Source organism: Moschus berezovskii, chromosome 4 (assembly GCF_049115385.1).
Source record: "Moschus berezovskii isolate FMDL1 chromosome 4, NW_MosBer_1.0, whole genome shotgun sequence".
Classification (NCBI taxonomy): domain Eukaryota; kingdom Metazoa; phylum Chordata; class Mammalia; order Artiodactyla; family Moschidae; genus Moschus; species Moschus berezovskii.
The window spans coordinates 12,192,009-12,210,689 of record NC_142463.1 but is presented as its reverse complement, the minus strand read 5'-3'; the positions used below and the strand labels follow the sequence as shown (position 1 = coordinate 12,210,689).

The 18,681-nt window shown below is 46.9% G+C and overlaps 1 long non-coding RNA gene across 1 annotated transcript in view; it reads left to right on the top strand.

The window, feature by feature from the left end:
• The window catches only part of LOC129541417 (uncharacterized), an 80,154-nt gene extending 63,242 nt beyond the window's left edge, over nt 1–16,912 (top strand). The window contains exon 3 of the long non-coding RNA XR_008682816.2: nt 13,084–16,912. This is a non-coding gene — a long non-coding RNA (uncharacterized LOC129541417). The remainder of the gene's footprint in view (nt 1–13,083) is intronic.
• The last annotated feature ends 1,769 nt before the right edge of the window (nt 16,913–18,681 follow it).

Below are 18,681 nucleotides of genomic sequence, written 5' to 3'. Positions count from 1 at the left end.
CTGCTTCCTCCTCCAGGGGATCTTCCCAACCCAGGGATAGAACCTGCACATCTATGTCTCCTGCACTGCAGGCAGATTCTTTACTGCTGGGCCACCAGGGAAACCCTATATAAAGAGAACTCAAACAAAACATACTCTTGCATTTGGTTTCTTTAACTCATCATACTATTTTGGGGATCCATGGTGTTGTAGATATAATAATTTGTTCTTTTTATTGCTCAGTGCTGTTCTCTTGTACACACAGGCCATGCTTGTTTATCCACCCTCAGAAAATATTTGATTTTGAATAAATGTTGGTATGCCAGGGCAAGGTACGTAAAGAGCTTCCCAAAGGACAAAATGTTGTAAGGATTTGGGGCTGCAGGACGACAATAGTTCAGGAGAGTGGCCTTAGGAAAGTGTCCTGGAAGAGGGGACATCCAAGTTGGACTTGGTAGAACACTTAGAGTTTTGACGGGTGAAAAGGGAGATGGGGAGCCGTTTCAAAAGCAGGAAATGCCTGGAGGTGGGTGGTAGGAGCTGTTTGGTCAATGAAAGTCTGGGGGAATTAAGGTGGTCTGGGGCCAGACTTGGAGGGTCTTGAAAGCAACTGCAAAGGAGACTTACAGGAAAATGATCAATGGCTACTTAGGGAGCAGGAGCATAACCAGCGGTCAGAAAGACTTTTCTGGAAGATGCGATGCTTGACACAAGCCTTGAACAGTGATTTTTATTTTTAATTTTGGCTGTGCTGGGTTTTCATTGCAGTGCGCTGGCTTCTCTTGTTGTGGCACACGGGCTTAGTTGCTCCACAGTAAGTGGGGTCTTAGTTTCTCCACCAGGGACTGAATCTGCACCCCCTGCTTTGGAAGGTGGATTCTTAACCGCTGGACCACCAGGGAAGTCCCTTGAAGGGTGATCTTTTCTCCTATGCCCCTCGAAAGCCCCACATGCCTGTACCTGCTTGTCTCCTTGTTCCCTCTGTCTGGACTATTCTCAGCATTCCCACTTCAAGCATCTCCCAGCAGAAAAGTTCCCTGTCACTTTGCAGGGCCCTCATCCCTATGACATCATTTCCTCCCAGTCAGTCCCCACGTTCATGTTTCCCCATCACAGCCTTGCATTAACCAGCAGCTGCATTTACATGGCCCATACATCAGGCTGAGCCTGTCCTTGGTGAAAAGGTGTGCGGGCCCGGGAGGACCATTCATCATACCTGCGCAGCTCCTGGAGGCTTCCCTGGGCTCCCAATGCATTAGGCCAGAGCTGTCACAAACATCCCAGGTTCATCCCATCCCTGAGAGGGGAGGACATCCAGGTAGTCTCTGGTTTTGGAAAATGGCCTGGATGTTTCCTTACTCATGCTGTGATGTCTTTGCAACATCACAGATGATGCCACTTGGGCAGGGAGATGCTATGGATCACACCATCAAATCTGATTAAATTCATCTTCAATCAATCATGTTGATGTATCCGGAGCTAAACCAAAAGACTGAATATATCTGGTCTCGTTTTCTTCTCACATCAACCCAGTGGGCTTGGAATAGCTCTGCCCACTTCAGCAGTGAAGGAAAGGAGCTCTGACTTGCCCAGGTTTACTGACACCACAGACACAGTGACAGAACCAGGGTCTGGACTTCGAGTCTCCTGACTCCAACTCCAGTGCTCACTGCACAAAGGCCGGCTGCCCAATGAGTATCTTTCTGGCCTCGTGCCTAGTTCCTCCAGTATTTTTCACAACCCCCATCCCTGGACCTTCCTAGAGGGTGGCTTATTTCTTTAAGCTATGGCAAGAGGAGAAAGAAAGAGGGAGACAGTGAAATAAATTTATTGCCATGTTAGAAACGTTGGATTGAAGAATTGATCCCTACGGCTAAGTAATTTCCCTCTTTCGCGCAAAATATAAATAAATCTGTATGGCTTATGCTGAGTGATGAGCCTGGGCTGCCGGCTGGATTGCACGACATGAGATGCCCTTCAGACTCTCTGGCTTCCTCTCCTTGACCCCATCAACGAGCTGTTCTAAACAGCCCTGGTGTGCTCCCTGAAGGGGGAGAGGCTGGCAGCTCCTGTGTCTTGCCCGCTACACTTAGGCGGACTTAGGGACGTCGTGCAGAGTCTTTCCAGAGCTCAGCTCGACCCTAGCAGGTGTGGCCTGGAACTGCTGATTTTCAGAGCCATAAATAGACCAGCTTGATTATTATTATTATTGTTCTTTTCTCTAGGCTAAAGGGGAGGGGGTGGGAAGAGGGGATGTTGGTATCTCAAGTGTGTGATTAGATAATACAGTTCGTTCCTCTTCCCTAAAGGTTTCATCTAATATCTGGGAAGAGATGGCCCGTGTGGCATGTCCTAAATTAATTACTCTGCGTGTGTGTGTTTAGAGGGGAGCTTTAGTCATTCTGCTCTCATGCGGTTTAATTTTAGCTTGTTTTCCTGGGGGTGGTCCTTCTTCCCAGGCTCCACCCAGTCTTAGGTAAGGACCTGGAAAGACCTGGAGGGAGGGTTGTCTGGCGCTGCTCCCTCCTAGAGGGCAAGGAGAGGACTCTGGCCTCTGTATCTCACTGTTGTCAAGTGGGTCTGCTGGGCCTGCAAACTCAGGAAAGGGTTTTATAAAGGGCAGGACTTATTTAGAAGACAGATGGCTTGGAAGTGCTGGATGGTTTTTCCATCTTTGAAGGGCAGTGGAGTGCAGGCAGACTCTAAGGGCTTAGGAACAGAGGATTCCTGGAAGACGATAACGTTGATGTCATGGTGACTTCCCTTGTCTTGAAGTGGGATTGAGAATAAAGGAGGGAGAGCTTCCAGGGCCCAGGCTGGGGACGGGCAGGAGACAGGGAGCCCCCGCCCTGCCTTAGCCTTAGTTTATGCTTTGAGAAAAAGTCTGTGTGACTTTCATCTTCAGTTCCCCGAAGACTGATCACCTTGGGGGAAGGGAGACAGCTCAGCTCATCACATAGATTCTGCTTCTGGCTTTGACCTTCTGCCTCCACTGAGAGTGAACACTGGGCTTCAATACGGACGTCTGCCCAGGTGGGACCCAAATATCCCTTTCCTATGTTGCTAGCAGGAATTTTGGGGATCCTCTTGCTAGCAGGAATTTTGAAGTTTATGGAATCTTGGGGCATAGAGTCTAAGGGATTTACTTATGGAGTGGCACCTGCCCTCCTGTTTCTCTGAGCCTCACGGATGCCTTATAAGCCAACCCTTATCACTCCTACTCTTGACCTTGTTTCTGCTTATAACTAAGAGAACCTTGACAAAGCTATAAACGGTCTAGGATCTGCGCTGTATGAAATCACCTACAGTGGGCACATTCCACCCTTGTTGGTTTCCTAGCATCAGAATCACTGACTTTTGTTTGAGGATTCTTCTAGCTTTTGAGTCTTGGTAAGAAACCAGACAACCTCAGGAGAGAATTTGAAAACTCACCTTTCTAACTTTCCATGCTGTCAGGGTGTGGACTTAGGACCCATCAGACTCACCCATCCTGGACTTGGGCTAGAGAGTAAAGCAGCAGGGACCCGAAGAATCCATTCTGGCGAGGGTGGCAGCAGCAGTGACAGCCGTATCTAATTTCTGGACTCATGGGAGCTGGAGGTTCCACCAACAGCATCTGGGAAGTTTGGAAAAAGGGGTCCGTGGTGGTGTGGAGTGTAGCAGGGGGCTGCGGGACTCTCCTCTGTGTCAGGGATGAAGTGACAATAGTCTATGGTTTGCTGCAGTGAACTGCTGCTGAAGGTGTCCCTAGGGACCCAGATGTGTGCCCACCATGAGGTGACCCTGGAGACTGGCTGTCCACAGTGTAAGATGAGCAGGGTGGCTACAGCTTTTGACTTTAAGGCAAGTATAGTAGGACAGAGATGACTTCTGGTCCCAGTTTTCTGCAGGGCGAAGCAAAAAAAAAGAGTACAAATCATGTAATTCTGCTGCAGAAAGTCTTTTCTGCCAGCTACTGGTGCTCGAAAATCCCTGAAGGCCAGGCCCAAAAGTGAGTGCAGATCACCAAATGGCAGCTTGGCCGAGATCTCCACAAGGATATGTTCTCATGGTCAAGGCTCAGGGGACAGCCCCACCACCCCCACCTTCTGCTCCTCTGAAGCTCTTTCAATGCAATTTCCCTACTGGACACAGATGAGCTGTCCCTCCTGTGTGTGTGTATGTATGTGTGTGTGTGATATCTGGGACTTAGGCCAGTGTGGGTTTCTGGCTAATAATGCAAGAATAGAATGGGGCTTCTTGTTGTTCTTGGGGTAAAATCCAAACTCTGGGTGACCCACGAGACCCTGCAGGTTTTGCCACCACCGATATCTGCAGCCTCGTATGGCTACAATTTGCTTTCTCTCTGTAAGCCTTGCTGGCCTTTCTTACAGATTCCCAGGAGCAACACTTGTCTCAGATTCTTCATGCATATTTTCCTGTTATCTGGATCCTCTTACCATACTCCAAGTCCAGGCCTTTCTCCAGTCTCAAGACCAAACTCTGCACCAAACACAGTTTGTCTCCCTGAACCCCATTCTCTAATAGCGGATATTTTAGCTCTGTGAACACAGCCTCTGAGCACAAAATTATTTTTGGTAGCTGGTTCATGGCATTGACTCACCCACCCTGATAGCCTTCTACTGTCTCTGGAACTGTCCCCTCTATCAAGGACTATACATTAAAGGCTGCGCATGTGCAGCTGGCCCCTGGAAACAGATGGGTCTGGCTTCCAGGCTGGTCTCCAACCTCTCAGTGCAAAGCCGCTGTTCTGTGCTTCTTGCGGTTCACTCTAGCTTTCCTTGTGAATATAATTGAAATTTCACAGTCATCAGTTTTTAAAATGATTTTTGGAGCTTTGGAAGGTGGTGGGAGTCACAAAATGTCTTCAGAATATTCGTCTCAAAGCTTCTTGCAGAAGCGAATCTCCTTTCTTCCCACCTTCCTGGGAGCAGGCAGTGGCTAAGCCCCTCCTGGGTGTCAGGCCTGGGGCTCCGTGCCTGGAGGGGGAGGAGGGCAAAGCAGGATGTGCAGGACCCTGCCCTCGCTGCATTCAGGGTGGGGTGTGCTGTGTGGTGGGTGGAGGGCTCAGACTCACACGCTTGCTTGCTTCTAGAAGCAAATGTGGCTGTGATAAATGCCAGAGGGAGTGTCAAAGTGTTGTGGGAGCAGGAGGGGGTGGGGATAAACGTGAGCTGCTCCACTGGCTTGATTTTCCCCTGTCTAGAAACCACTGCTCTGAGATTCTAGGCTATAAATGTGGAGTCCTTTGAAAATGTGGAGGTGTTTTCAAAGGACTGGGAGGGTTTCAGAGTCATTCTCCTTGGAGACAGGGGGATGGCTGTGATGACCTTTTTGCAATTTCAGTTCAACCACTGCCTTCTCATTTAGACCCCATTCCTGTGGGCATCTCCCTGTGAGGATGTCATGCAGGTGCCAGTCCCCTGCTTGGGATGGCATCTCCCCCCGCCACCTAGATAGCTCCCTCCTAAATGCTGCCATCCTGGGAAGCCTTTCTTGGTGATTCCAGGCGTGGGGAGAATGCCCTTTCCTGATGCTCTGGATGCTGCTTTGGGTAACTGACACTTTGGCCCCGCCTTGGGCAACTCCAGAATCCTTTTATCCCAGGCTCTGTCATCTCTCTGAACATCCCGCCAGGCCAAGCACAGTTCTCACCCAGCACCAATGACATGGATGGAGAGGCACTAGAGTGTGGTTAAAAGCAAAGGCAGAAAAATAGTAGCTCTGCAGACAAGAAACCAAGGGACCAAGATTACCCTCACCAGTAACAAGTCATGTGGCTATCACATACCTCCAGTCTCTTGCGAGGAGATGGGCACTCTGCCATCTGCTTCTCCAAGTCCAACCTCAGACTGTTCATGAGAAAATGCAAGGCAGACCCAAGCCAAGAAACATTCCATAAAAATACCTGGCTGCTCCTTTTCCAAAGTGCCAGGGTCCTGAAGACAAGGAAAGATCTAGAAACAGTCACTGGTTAGAGGAGCCTAGATGCAGTGTGAAATTCGGGATTGTGTCCTGGAACAGCAAAAGAGCATTGGTGGAAAAACTGGGGAAACCTGAATAATGTCTGTAAGTAGTGGTCCCCAGTCTTTTTGGTGCCAGGGACTGGTTTTTGGAAGACTTTTCCACGGACTGGGAGTGTGGTGGGGATGATTTAGGGAAGATTTAAGCACATTATAGAGGAGCCTGGCAGGCTACAGTACATGGGATCACAAAGAATCAGACATGACTGAGCGATTTTCACATACATACATAATCACATTATATTTATTGATCTCTTTATTACTATTGTGGCTTCACAGGTAGCTCACACAGTAAAGAACCTCCTGCAGTGAGGGAGACCTGGGTTCAATCCCTGGGTTGGGAAGATCCCCTGGAGAAGGAAATGGCAACCGACTCCAGTATTCTTGCCTGGAAAATCCCATGGACAGAGGAGCCTGGTGGGCTACAGTCCATGGGGTTGCAAAGAGTCGGACACGACTTAGTGACTAACACTTTCACTTCTATTTCTATTATTATTGCATCAGCTCCACCTCAGATCATCAGGCATTAGATCCTAGATAATATTGTACTGTTGTTAATGTTTAATTTTGTTAAATATGCCATAGTTACGTGAGATATTTATAAGAGAGGAAGGCGCATAGGAACTCTCTGCACTGTCTTTGTAACTCTCCTGTGAATCGAAGATTATTTAAAAATAAAAAGCTTAAAAAAAGGGTGGATGTTCTGGAAACAGAACACCTGGGTTCAAATCTAGCTCTCTCACTTCCTGGCTGTTTGACTTTGGTCACGTGACACAACTCTCTGAGCCTCAGTTTCCCCATTCAGAAAACAAAGCTGATGACGGTGCCGACCTCACTGGGTGGTTGTAAGGATTAAAGGAGTTACACACTTAGGGACACACAACTAGAAAGTGCCCAGCCTACAAGAGGCAATCAATATGACGTACGCATCCTTTCTGTTAGTGATGAAGGAGGAAGTCCAATTTCTGAAAGTTGGGAGGGATGGAGAATATACTGATTGACGGAATTCAATAAGATTTGACTAATCCAATGTGATTCAATCAAATAAACACCTACGGATCTCTTCTGTGTGCCAGGCTCTGTACTGGGGTTTGGAGAGAGACAGCAGACCTGCTCCTCGTCCTGGCAGAGCTCAGATATGATGGCGGGGACACAGACCTGGATGCAAATGGTGATTAGATAGGGAGACATATAGCTAAACAGGAGCGTGCTTACTCCGCTAGGAGGTCAGAGGCCTCGGACTGGGTGGGAACCAGGGACGTCCTCGTGGGTGTGCTGACACTTGAATTGGGTTTTGATATATAAATAGGAATTTTCTAGATATACAGGCTGTGGGTACAGTGTGCTAGTAAGCACAATATAGGCACCTATAGGCATTGTGCTTGATGCCTTACCTAAACTATTTCAAGTCTCCTCCATAGCCCTGAAAGGTGGATGTTTTTATTACCAATTTACAGCTGAAGCAACAGAGACTCAGAAATGGAATGGGATTCCTCAAGGTTATAGACTGCTGGTAAAGAAAATTCATATTCAGACCATTTGGAATCTGTCTCCAAGGTTGCCTGCCAAGATGCACCGACAGAGCCACTAGAGGCTGAAGGAGTAGCACGTGCCATGGTGGCAGTGTGGGGTCAGGTGTGGGGCCATGGCCTGCTGTCTCCTGAGGTGTGCAGGAGGAGACGGTGGGAGAGACGGCTCAGGCAGAACACGGGAGACTCTGCTGCTACACTCAGGGGTGTGGACTCTCTCCTACAGGTCAGGAGTCATGGAAAGGTTTGCCCAGGGGCACAGGGGGTCAGATCTGTGTCTTAGGCAGCCTCCCTGGCTTCAGTCTAGGGTGTGGTAGGAGGCAGAGCAGACCCAGGGAAGAAGGGATAAGAGCAGAAGGAAAGGGAGATGATAAGGCAACATCTCGAAAGACCTACTCCAGCGAAACAAAGGCAAGTAAGGAAAAACATGGCTTTTGAAATGCAACTATGAAAAAAACACCGGGTCTCAGTGGACCATGAGCTTGGCAAAGACCAAGTGGCATGGCTGCCATGAGGCAAATGGACTCGGGCTGCATGAATGGAGGAGCAGGGAGGTGCTAGCCCCCACCTTCTCTCATAGCTGCTTCAGAGCATCTTGAGTTCTGGATGCTCTGCTCCACAGGGAATTGAGACACTCCATGTTTGTTTAGCATGGGGATGGTATTCCAGGTCACGTCCAGTGAGAGGGCAGCTGAAGGACCTGAGAATGTCTAATCCAGAAGAGAAACAACTCAGCAGCAGACAGAGCTAATGTGCTCGGGAGCCCAGAGGACCCATGAGGGAACATTACAAGGAATCAATTTTGAATTTACTTGAACTCTCAGTTTGCTTCTGTTCCTTTCTGCTTCATGCACCTCTGAAGCCAGAATTTCTTTGCTGCTCTAGTCCACGGTGTGGTGGACTAGTGTGGAGGGGTGTGGTGGAAAGTGTCCCTTCCCGCAGTTTCTAAGTTCCCGGATCCAAGGAGACTTGGTCTCATCCTTCTTCTTAATCCACCCCTATCACCAGTTTCCCACGGTCCTCAAAGAAGGGGCTCTGATTGGTCCAGCTTAGAGCAGATGCCACTCCTTAGGGGCGGAGCCACAATGGTCCTCTGGAACACTAAAAACAGAAGGCGTGAGAGGCCCTTCTGTAACCATTTGGAGGGAGAAGACGGGGGGGGGGGTGACTGGAAAAAGGGGACTGTGCAGAGAACCCAATAGATGGGGCACTAACCCATTTAAGCAAATATTACAGTAATTCAAGTCTATGCCCCAACCAGTAATGCTGAAGAAGCCGAGGTTGAACGGTTTTATGAAGACCTACAAGACCTTTTAGAACTAACACCCAAAAAAGATGTCCTTTTCATTATAGGGGACTGGAATGCAAAAGTGGGAAGTCAAGAAACACCTGGAGTAACAGGCAAATTTGGCCTTGGAGCACGGAATAAAGCAGGGCAAAGGCTAATAGAGTTTTGTCAAGAGAACGCACTGGTCATAGCAAACACCCTCTTCCAACAACACAAGAGAAGACTCTACACATGGACATCACCAGATGGTCAACACTGAAATCAGACTGATTATATTCTTTGCAGCCAAAGATGGAGAAGCTGTATACAGTTAGCAAAAACAAGACCAGGAGCTGACTGTGGCTCAGATCATGAACTCCTTATCACCAAATTCAGACTTAAATTGAAGAAAGTAGGGAAAACCACTAGACCATTCAGATATGACCTAAATCAAATCCCTTATGATTATACAGTGGAAGTGAGAAATAGATTTAAGGGTCTAGATGTGATAGATAGAGTGCCTGATGAACTCTGGACAGAGGTTCGTGACATTGTACAGGAGACAGGGACCAAGATCATCCCCATGGAAAAGAAATGCAAAAAAGCAAAATGGCTGCCTGAGGAGGCCTTACAAATAGCTGTGAAAAGAAGAGAAGCGAAAAGAAAAGGAGAAAAGGAAAGATATAAGCATCTGAATGCAGAGTTCCAAAGAATAGCAAGGAGAGATAAGAAAGTCTTCTTCAGCGATCAATGCAAAGAAATAGAGGAAAATAACAGAATAGGAAAAAAAAAGAGATCTTTTCAAGAAAATTAGAGATTCCAAGGGAACATTTCATGCAAATATGGGCTCGATAAAGGACAGAAATGGTATGGGCCTAACAGAAGCAGAAGATATTAAGAAGAGGTGGCAAGAATACACAGAAGAACTGTACAAAAAAGATCTTCACGACGAAGATAATCACGATGGCGTGATCACTCACCTGGTGCCAGACATCTTGGAATGTGAAGTCAAGTGGGCCTTAGAAAGCATCACTACGAACAAAGCTAGTGGAGGTGATGGAATTCCAATTGAGCTATTTCAAATCCTGAGAAATGATGCTGTGAAAGTGCTGCACTCAATATGCCAGCAATTTTGGAAAACTCAGCAGTGGCCACAGGACTGGAAAAGGTCAGTCTTCATTCCAATCCCAAAGAAAGGCAATGCCAAAGAATGCTCAAACTACCGCACAATTGCACTCATCTCACACGCTAGTAAAGTCATGCTCAAAATTCTCCAAGCCAGGCTTCAGCAGTATGTGAACAGTGAACTTCCAGATGTTCAAGCAGGTTTTAGAAAAGGCAGAGGCACCAGAGATCAAACTGCCAACATCCTCTGGATCATGGAGAAAGCAAGAGAGTTCCAGAAAAACATCTATTTCTGCTTCATTGACTATGCCAAAGCCTCTGACTGTATGGATCACAATAAACTGTGGAACATTCTGAAAGAGATGGGAATCCCAGACCACCTGACCTGCCTCTTGAGAAACCTGTATGCAGGTCAGGAAGCAACAGTCAGAACTGGACATGGAACAACAGACTGGTTCCAAATAGGAAAAGGAGTATGTCAAGGTTGTATATTGTCACCCTGTTTATTTAACTTATATGCAGAGTACATCATGAGGAACGCTGGGCTGGAAGAAGCACAAGCTGGAATCAAGATTGCTGGGAGAAATATCAATAACCTCAGATATGCAGATGACACCACCCTTATGGCAGAAAGTGAAGAGGAACTCAAAAGCCTCTTGATGAAAGTGAAAGAGGAGAGTGAAAAGGTTGGCTTGAAGCTCAACATTCAGAAAACAAAGATCATGGCATCTGGTCCCATCACTTCATGGGAAATAGATGGGGAAACAGTGTCAGACTTTATTTTTTGGGGCTCCAAAATCACTGCAGATGCTGACTGCAGCCATGAAATTAAAAGACGCTTACTCCTTGGAAGGAAAGTTATGACCAACCTAGACAGCATATTAAAAAGCAGAGACATTACTTTGCCAACCAAGGTCCGTCTAGTCAAGGCTATGATTTTTCCCATGGTCATGTATGGATGTGAGAGTTGGACTGTGAAGAAAGCTGATCGCCGAAGAATTGATGTTTTTGAACTGTGGTGCTGGAGAAGACTCTTGAGAGTCCCTTGGACTGCAAGGAGATCCAACCAGTCCATTCTAAAGGAGATCAATCCTGGGTGTTCATTGGAAGGACTGATGCTGAAGCTGAAACTCCAATACTTTGGCCACCTCATGCGACAAGTTGACTCACTGGAAAAGAGTCTGATGCTAGGAAGAATTGGGGGTGGGAGAAGGGGACAGCAGAGGATGAGATGGCTGGATGGCATCACCGACTCAATGGACATGAGTTTGAGTGAGCTCCGGGAGTTGGTGATGGACAGGGAGGCCTGGCGTGCTGTGATTCATGGGGTCGCAAAGAGTCGGCCACGACTGAACGACTGAACTGAACTGAACTGAACTGTTCAGGTTCTTTTCAAGTTAATAAACTCATACTCACCAGCCTGCAGAGATTCTGGAGGAGAGGGTCTGGAAGCATAGAGGACATCTGTTCCTCGAAGATTCGTCCTGCCCAGAGATTTGGAACTCGTCCCCTCATTCCAGATCAACATTGGGTCCCATTTTCCTCGAAGATTCGTCCTGCCCAGAGAGTTGGAACTCGTCCCCTCATTCCAGATCAACATTGGGTCCCATTTTCCAGTTGTCTGGCTACTTTTCAGGAGCAGAAACATTTCTGATGTTGGAACTCGAAGACTTCTGTCCTCCTAGGGTTGGGGCGTCATGTCTGGGGAGAGGCCACAGCTGCTGGCTCAATGGCTGGTGTGCCCCTGGCCTCTCCAGGGTATGGAGTTGTGATGCTAATTGGCTATAAAGAGTGGGCTTTGAATTGGAATTTTCTGGGCTTCCAGTTCCCTGGTCGCAGCATCTGAGGCTCATTAAACCACAGGTAGATGAATTGGCTCTGTGGATGCTGACTGTGCAAACTCAGGGAGCGACGGCAGCTGCTGGGATTCCAGCTATGAGAGATGCTGACAGTACAAAGGCCAGGATTGCTGGCACGAGGCGCTGGCATGGACTCAGGGGGCCCGAACCTCAGTCTTCTCTCTTTCCCACACACCCGTGCATGCGCGTGCTCTCTCTCTCCCACACACAGAGTCCTGGAAGTTGGGCCTGAAGGAGACTGGTTCTTGCTTCCTTGTAGCTCCTAACTAACTGTGTGACTTTGGGCAACCCAAACTCTCTGGGCTTCAGTTTCCATAACAGAGGTTGGATAAGAGGATTCCAGGGGCTTCTTAGGTTTGGGCCAATCCTGTGTAGGAGATTTTGAAACAAGAACCATCTAGACTGCAGCAGCCAGTTGGTGGGAAGGCAGCCACCCTATCACTGGTCCTTGATGGTAAGACTGCAAACTCTGATTTGTGCAGGTCTCCCCTTCCCAGTCAGGTGTTCCCTGGTTGTGTTGGGCTGCCCAGGGTGGCAGGCCCTCAGATCCACGCCTCTTCTTCAACTCTCCTTCCTGGGGATGGCCCACCATTTGGTGGTGGCACTGGCCACTGCCAAGCTGCAGATGCCCTCGGTGAGACAGCCACTTGCCAGGTGCCCTGGGTGGTATCAGGGGCCTGGTTCTGCTCTCCCATGGCATCACATTCCCCTGAACTCTGTCCCCAGAAGCCAGAGCTGAGATGGAGCGAATATGAGCTCTCCTTCATGTCAAACCTGGTCACATGGGCATCCAAGCAGCCCAGCCCGGACCACCGTCTCACACAATCGGGGAAATAGCTCCTTCCTCTTCTGGCCTAATTCCCCTCCTTGGATCTTAGACCATCAGGCTGAGCAGGACAACAGAGGCCAATGCGTGCCACCCTTCAGTTGTCCTCACTTCAAGCTTTCTTCCCTTCCTTCATTCAGGGAAACATCAGAAACTCCCAAGCATCTTTTTCCCCGCCTTGTTCTTAAATTTTTCTTTTTTAAATTTAGCAGCTCCCAAGCATCTTGTCCTCCAGTGGGGAGGGAGGAAGTTAAGTCACCTGAATTTCCCTGCTTGCTGGAGGCATTCAATATCCTGCTCCACCCCACCAGGTCACTGCCCGTTTTTCCTATTTGATTTCTGTTTGAGCATTTATGTCCATCAAAATTAACCACCGTTTATTGAGTACTTATTGTGTAGCCAGCATGGGGGAAATTACTCTTCTCTTTAAAAAAAAGTTTTCTGCTCTCTGATTTTTTTTTTTTTTCCCTCCAAGATCTCTCAGCCTTCTGGAAGGGAAGCCTTGAATTATTCAACCTGCAGTACAAATCTCTGGAGAACATCACCTCGCGGCTACTTTAATCACTAGAAAGGTTCAGAGTCAGTTATAATCAAGCCAAGTCAACGTGGAAATGCTCATCTCTGGCTTGAAAACAAGATCAAAAGGAAGACCGAGGAAGAGATAAAATCTGAGAGGAGAAATGGATGTTGGTTTCCAGAGACTCTTAAGTCCTTCTCATTTCCAAAGGGGTCGCACTGGAAGCCCCAGCCCCTGCAGAGCACAGTCCTGCATATTTTTCTGACCTCTTCTTTTTTCCCCCAAACCCTTTGTGTTTTCTAAATTTATTTTTGATTGAAGTATAGTTAATTTACAATGTTGTTTTAGTTTCTGGAGTACAGCAAAGTGATTTAGTTATACATATATATCTATTCTTTTTCAGATTCTTTTCCATTATAAGTAATTATTACAAGATATTGAATATAGTTCCCTGTGCTATACAGTAGGTCCCTGTTTATCTATTTTTTATATAGTAGTGTGTATCTGTTCACTGGGGCTTTCCAAGTGGCGCAGTGGTAAGGAATCCACATGCCAATGCAAGAGACCCAAGAGATGTGGGTTGGATCCCTGGATACGAAAGATCCCCTGGAGTAGGAAATGGCAATGCACTCCAGTATTCTTGCTGGAAAATTCCATGGACAAAGGAGGCTGGTAGGCTACAGTTCATGGGGTCGCAAAGAGTCAGACATGGCTGAGCGCACGCACACATCTGTTCATCCCAATCTAATTTATCCCTTGTTCCCACTTTGGTAACCTTAAATTTGTTTCCTAAGTCTGTGAGTCTATTTCTGTTTTGCAAATAAGTTTATTTGTATGATTTCTGTCTGACATGAGGTCACTGAGAAGTCAGTTACAACTCTGCTGATTCAGGGGCAAATCCACCAAGGATGAGACCTCTGACTGATGGTGATTTTGGGAAAAGCTGCTGCCTTTTCAGAATGTGAGTGCAGGGAGGTTAAGATGCAGAAAGGGGAAGGGCTTATATGGTGGCTCAGATGGTAAAGAATCTGCAGTGCAGGAGACCCGGGTTTGATCCTTAGATCAGGAATGTGCCTTGGAGAAGGGAGTGGCTACCCACTCCAGTATTCTTGCCTGGAGAATTCCATGGACAGAAGAGCCTGGCGGGCTACAGTCCATGGGGTCACAAAGAGTTGGACACGACTGAGTGACTGACACACCGCCTGAACTAACCTGGGATTAGGTGCATTTATGTAAGCTCTAGGGGATGTGGAGGGGTGTGGAGGGCTGGCTGTAGGGAGTCTGTGGACACACCAGGGTGAGAGAGCATCCTCAGGGAAGTGAGGGTGGGTCCGCAGCTTAGGGAAGGGGCAGTTCTGTCCTCATTGGGTCCCTGTCTGAGCCCCGGGAAAGTGACGGGAGTGGCGGTCTGCAAGGAGAAACAAGGAGGTGTTTTTGGGGTTCAGTCATCTGTTATGTCATCTGCTGTCAGGCAGTGTGGCACCAAAAGATGGAGGGGAGCGATTGTGCTGAGCTTAGCGTGGGGGTTTCCGAGGACGCAGGATGGCTTTGGTGGGCTGAAGGCCCAGCTGGTCCCTCTGATGGCTTGATGGTGGCAGGACCACCATCAGCAGCAGGAATGGGTCACAGAGGTAGCCAAGGTGGGGTTCCCCTCACCCCGACCACCCAGGATGAGTCAACATTGAAAATGATCATGAAACCACCCCTCCCCACCCCCAAAGGAAGAAGGATGCTTACCACCTAAATTAAGGACCCCAGAAGCACATCTAGGGTTCGTGGGTGTGCTCTTTCTCTTCCATCTGTGCAGGAGATAGGATGGTGCACCGGTTAGGGAAGAGGGGATGACTCAGCTCAGTTAAGGAAAAAGAGTCCTCCTGGGCACAGTCCATCATGCTTGCACTGGTGTTGAGACCAAAGGCCAGCTAATGAGAAGATTCCCTGATGGGGTTCTTTTCCTTGTAGACCTCTTAGGAAGAGGGAGGAGGCTGGATCAAGGCAGGTCTCGGAAATTCTGGGACTGGCCCAGATGCTCTTGTAGCAGTTCAATCTCAGTCTTGGCACCCTCTGGGATGGGTATCAGCTGCCACCATAGGCTGTGGCTTGTTCCTTCAGGTAGAAGGTTGGGGAGAGGGCAGCAGAGGTCTTAGCGACAGATATCACTGATGGGACCAGATCACAAAGTGGGGGAAATGACAGATGTTAATGTGGCAGCTGAGAGGCTGTGTTTGTGGGGTGCCCAGGCCGCCGGGGGTCCAGTCCCAGCTCTGTCACCCAGCTGTGTAATGTCACCCTCTGTCAATGTCTCAGTCTCTCCGCCTATAAAATGGACAGAAGGTTGTGGGAAGAGTGAAGTAAGTGCTGGCAAAGCCTTTGGTGCAGCACCTGGCTTTCAGGAAACTCTAAGCAAACCACAAGTCTCCATGCTCAGCTGTGTCTCTGGGTCCTCTTAGAGACCAGGGCCTGTAGCAGCAGACCCGGTTTAAGCCAGAGAAATGCTGCCTGGGGCTGACTGTAAACTCCTTGGTGCCCCCAGAGTTGGGGGGACATGGGAATTCGGGGAAACATTGCTTTTCATTTGCAGAGCAGTGAAACCACACACGGACCAGGCTCACCTTCAGCGTTCGCCCTTTGCGGTAGAATCAGCACAAAGCCGATTCCATCCTATTGCAAACATGTACTGGACAAACTGGAAACTGAAGGAGCAGAAGCGTGGAGGACTGCTCCGCCCTGGGGCGGTTTGGTGGGTCTGCTTCTAGACCCTTGGTCATGCGTGTGCAAACAAACTCACCATGTGTGTACAGCCCCCGTATAGTCCCCCTCTCCCTCTTTCCCTCCCTCCCTCTCTCTCTTTTCCCACGTCTCTCCTTTCCAAGGGGCAGATCCCACGACACACACACAACTGCCATTGCTTAGTAATCTGCGTTTCTCCCCTCATTATTGTGTCAGGCACAGCTTCCTGGTAGTGAACATATTTCTATCCAAGTCCCCCTGGCCCCTCCAATACTGTAGTTCCCCAAAGATTTAAGGAATGAAAAAGGACCAGAGAGGTTCAGATATCCCCAAGGGAGAATCTAAGAAAGAAGGCAATTTTATAAAAGCCTTTTAAAAAATGATTTCCCCTGGTTAAACATTAATGTATCTTTAGGAAAAAGAAAACTTGGGAATTCCCTGGCGGCCCAGTGGTTATTAGGACCCAGCGCTTTCGTGGCCCTGGGTCTGGGTTCTATCCCTCATCAGAAAATCAGCAGCGTGGCCAAAAAGAAAAAGAAAAACTTAAAATCCATATTGTTGAGGCAGTTCCAATATGGGTTGGAAAAGAATTTCCAGACACAGAGCATTTCAGAAGGGAGCAAGTTTTTTAAGAACAAAGAGCAGAGATAAGTGGGCACTGAGAGCGAGGTGGGCCAACCTCCTGACAGACCAGGGAGAGTCGACAGTTTTTGTGGGCTAATAGCCAATTTTTATAGCCTCAAGCCAAAGAAAATGCCTGCTGGAAAGTTGGTGTTAGGTGATTGGTTGGGGTGCTATATGGTGTTTACTGGAGTGGGCATTTTTGCCTAACTGGGAGTCAGGAAACTTGTTGGTGATGATCAGAGGGGCTTTCGGCAATGGTTACAATGGACCTCAGTCAGCTTCAGAGGTGACCTTGGTTCTGGGCTCCGCTTCTGTGGCCTTGGTGCAAGGCCTTGCCCCTGTGGCCTAGGGGCAGGACTCAACACATATACAATGGGTTGGCCAAAAAGTACATTTGGGGTTTTCCATAAGATGTTGTGGAAAAACTTGAATGAACTTTCTGGCCAACCCAATGCTTCCTAATTTCATCACCCAGCTATAATCATTTTCAACATTGTGATACAGCTCTTTCTAATCTTTTTTTTTTTATGTCTACAGTTGTGTTTAAACAAAATTAGAATCACATTATAGCATATTTATGTTTTATATTTAATATTATTTCACAGATATTTTTCTCTCATTACTATCTATCATATGGGCCTAAATTATATGGTAGCCAAGAACATATGGCCCAATTTTCCCAAATGCAAGATTCAATAAAAAGTTTTGAGGCCAATTTGAATATATAAATAGGGAAATCATCAAATGCTTACTCACAATGTTTAATTTATAAATTTAGTTGCACAAAGATATTTAAAACCACATATAGCAGGAAATACATTAAATTTAGAAAGATTATTCTTTCCCATTTTCATATTTTATACCAGCTCTCCTGGTATCTTTGATATCTATGTTTTGTCATCCTGGAGCTGCTTTGTAAATTACCCACCGTAGCTGTCTGCAGCACACCATTTCCATTTTGGTCTAATTTGTTTGAGGCTTCTCTTTTTCAGTGTTGTTGTTTGTTTCCTATTTGTTTGTTTCTTAGACTGCACCATTCGGCACTCGGGATCTTAGGTCCCCAACCAGGGATTGAAACTGTGCCCCCTGCGTTGGGAGCAGAGTCTTAACCACAGGACCACCAGGGAAATCTCGTGTCTAATGAGATTGAGATCTAAGACTTTAAAAATCTGTGTATGGTGTTGTCTCTGGAAATTGTTTTCAAAGCCACAAGTACCTATTAGCATAACATTAAAAGAGTCTTTTTATTTGTCCCAGAAGTGTGTACTAGTGATCTCTACAACATAGCCACTTACTGTATTGCTTTTAAAAGTGATCTTTAAAAGCCTGTTTACAATGACAGCTAACACTTGTAATTGTAAGGTCTTAACCCCCAGAATAATTACTAAATCCCTGTTAAATGTCTTTGCTTCCTTTTTTCCCAGTTCCCATAGGTGACCTCTTTAAACATCCCAGACTAGCATTGATTGAGGTCAAGGAGGGCTAATACGATTTCCTCAAACAGTACTTTGTTTAAAATAAAGTAACTGAAAAAGAGTGCATTTAATAGGAGACTCTGTAAGAACTTGAATTTAAAGAGTTTTTTTTTTTTTCTTTTCTAGAGGATAAATGTAGGAAAATTCCTTATGTTTTATTTGGACATTTTTTTTTTAATGACAAGATTAATGGAAACTTGGTTTTCCATCTTTTGGCTGTGCCCTAATTTATTTAATCATTCCTCTATTGTTCAACAGTTAATTATTTCTGCCTTTTTTTTTCATATTGTAAATAACTAGCCACATTCTTGTATTTATATCTCTGGGCACATTACAGACTACTTCCTTGGGACAAAGTCCCAGGGTCAAATGGTGTGGCTATTCTAATGAATTATTTATTATTATTATTATTTTTAATTGGAGGGTAATTGCTTTACAATGTTGTGTTGGTTTCTGCTGTACAATGTTGTGAATCAGTCATAACTATATAGACATATATCCCCTCCTTCTTGAGCTTCCCTTCCGCCCCACCATGTAGGTCATCACAGAGCTGCAGACTGGGCTCCTTGTGCTACATAACAGCTTCCCACTGGCTAATCTGTTTTACACTTGGTAGTGTATATATGTCAATGCTAACTATCTCAATTTGTCCCGTTCGCTGTGGCTATCTTAAAGGATCTTGATATGTTGTGCCAAATTGCCCTTCAGAAAGTTGTACCAATTTGTA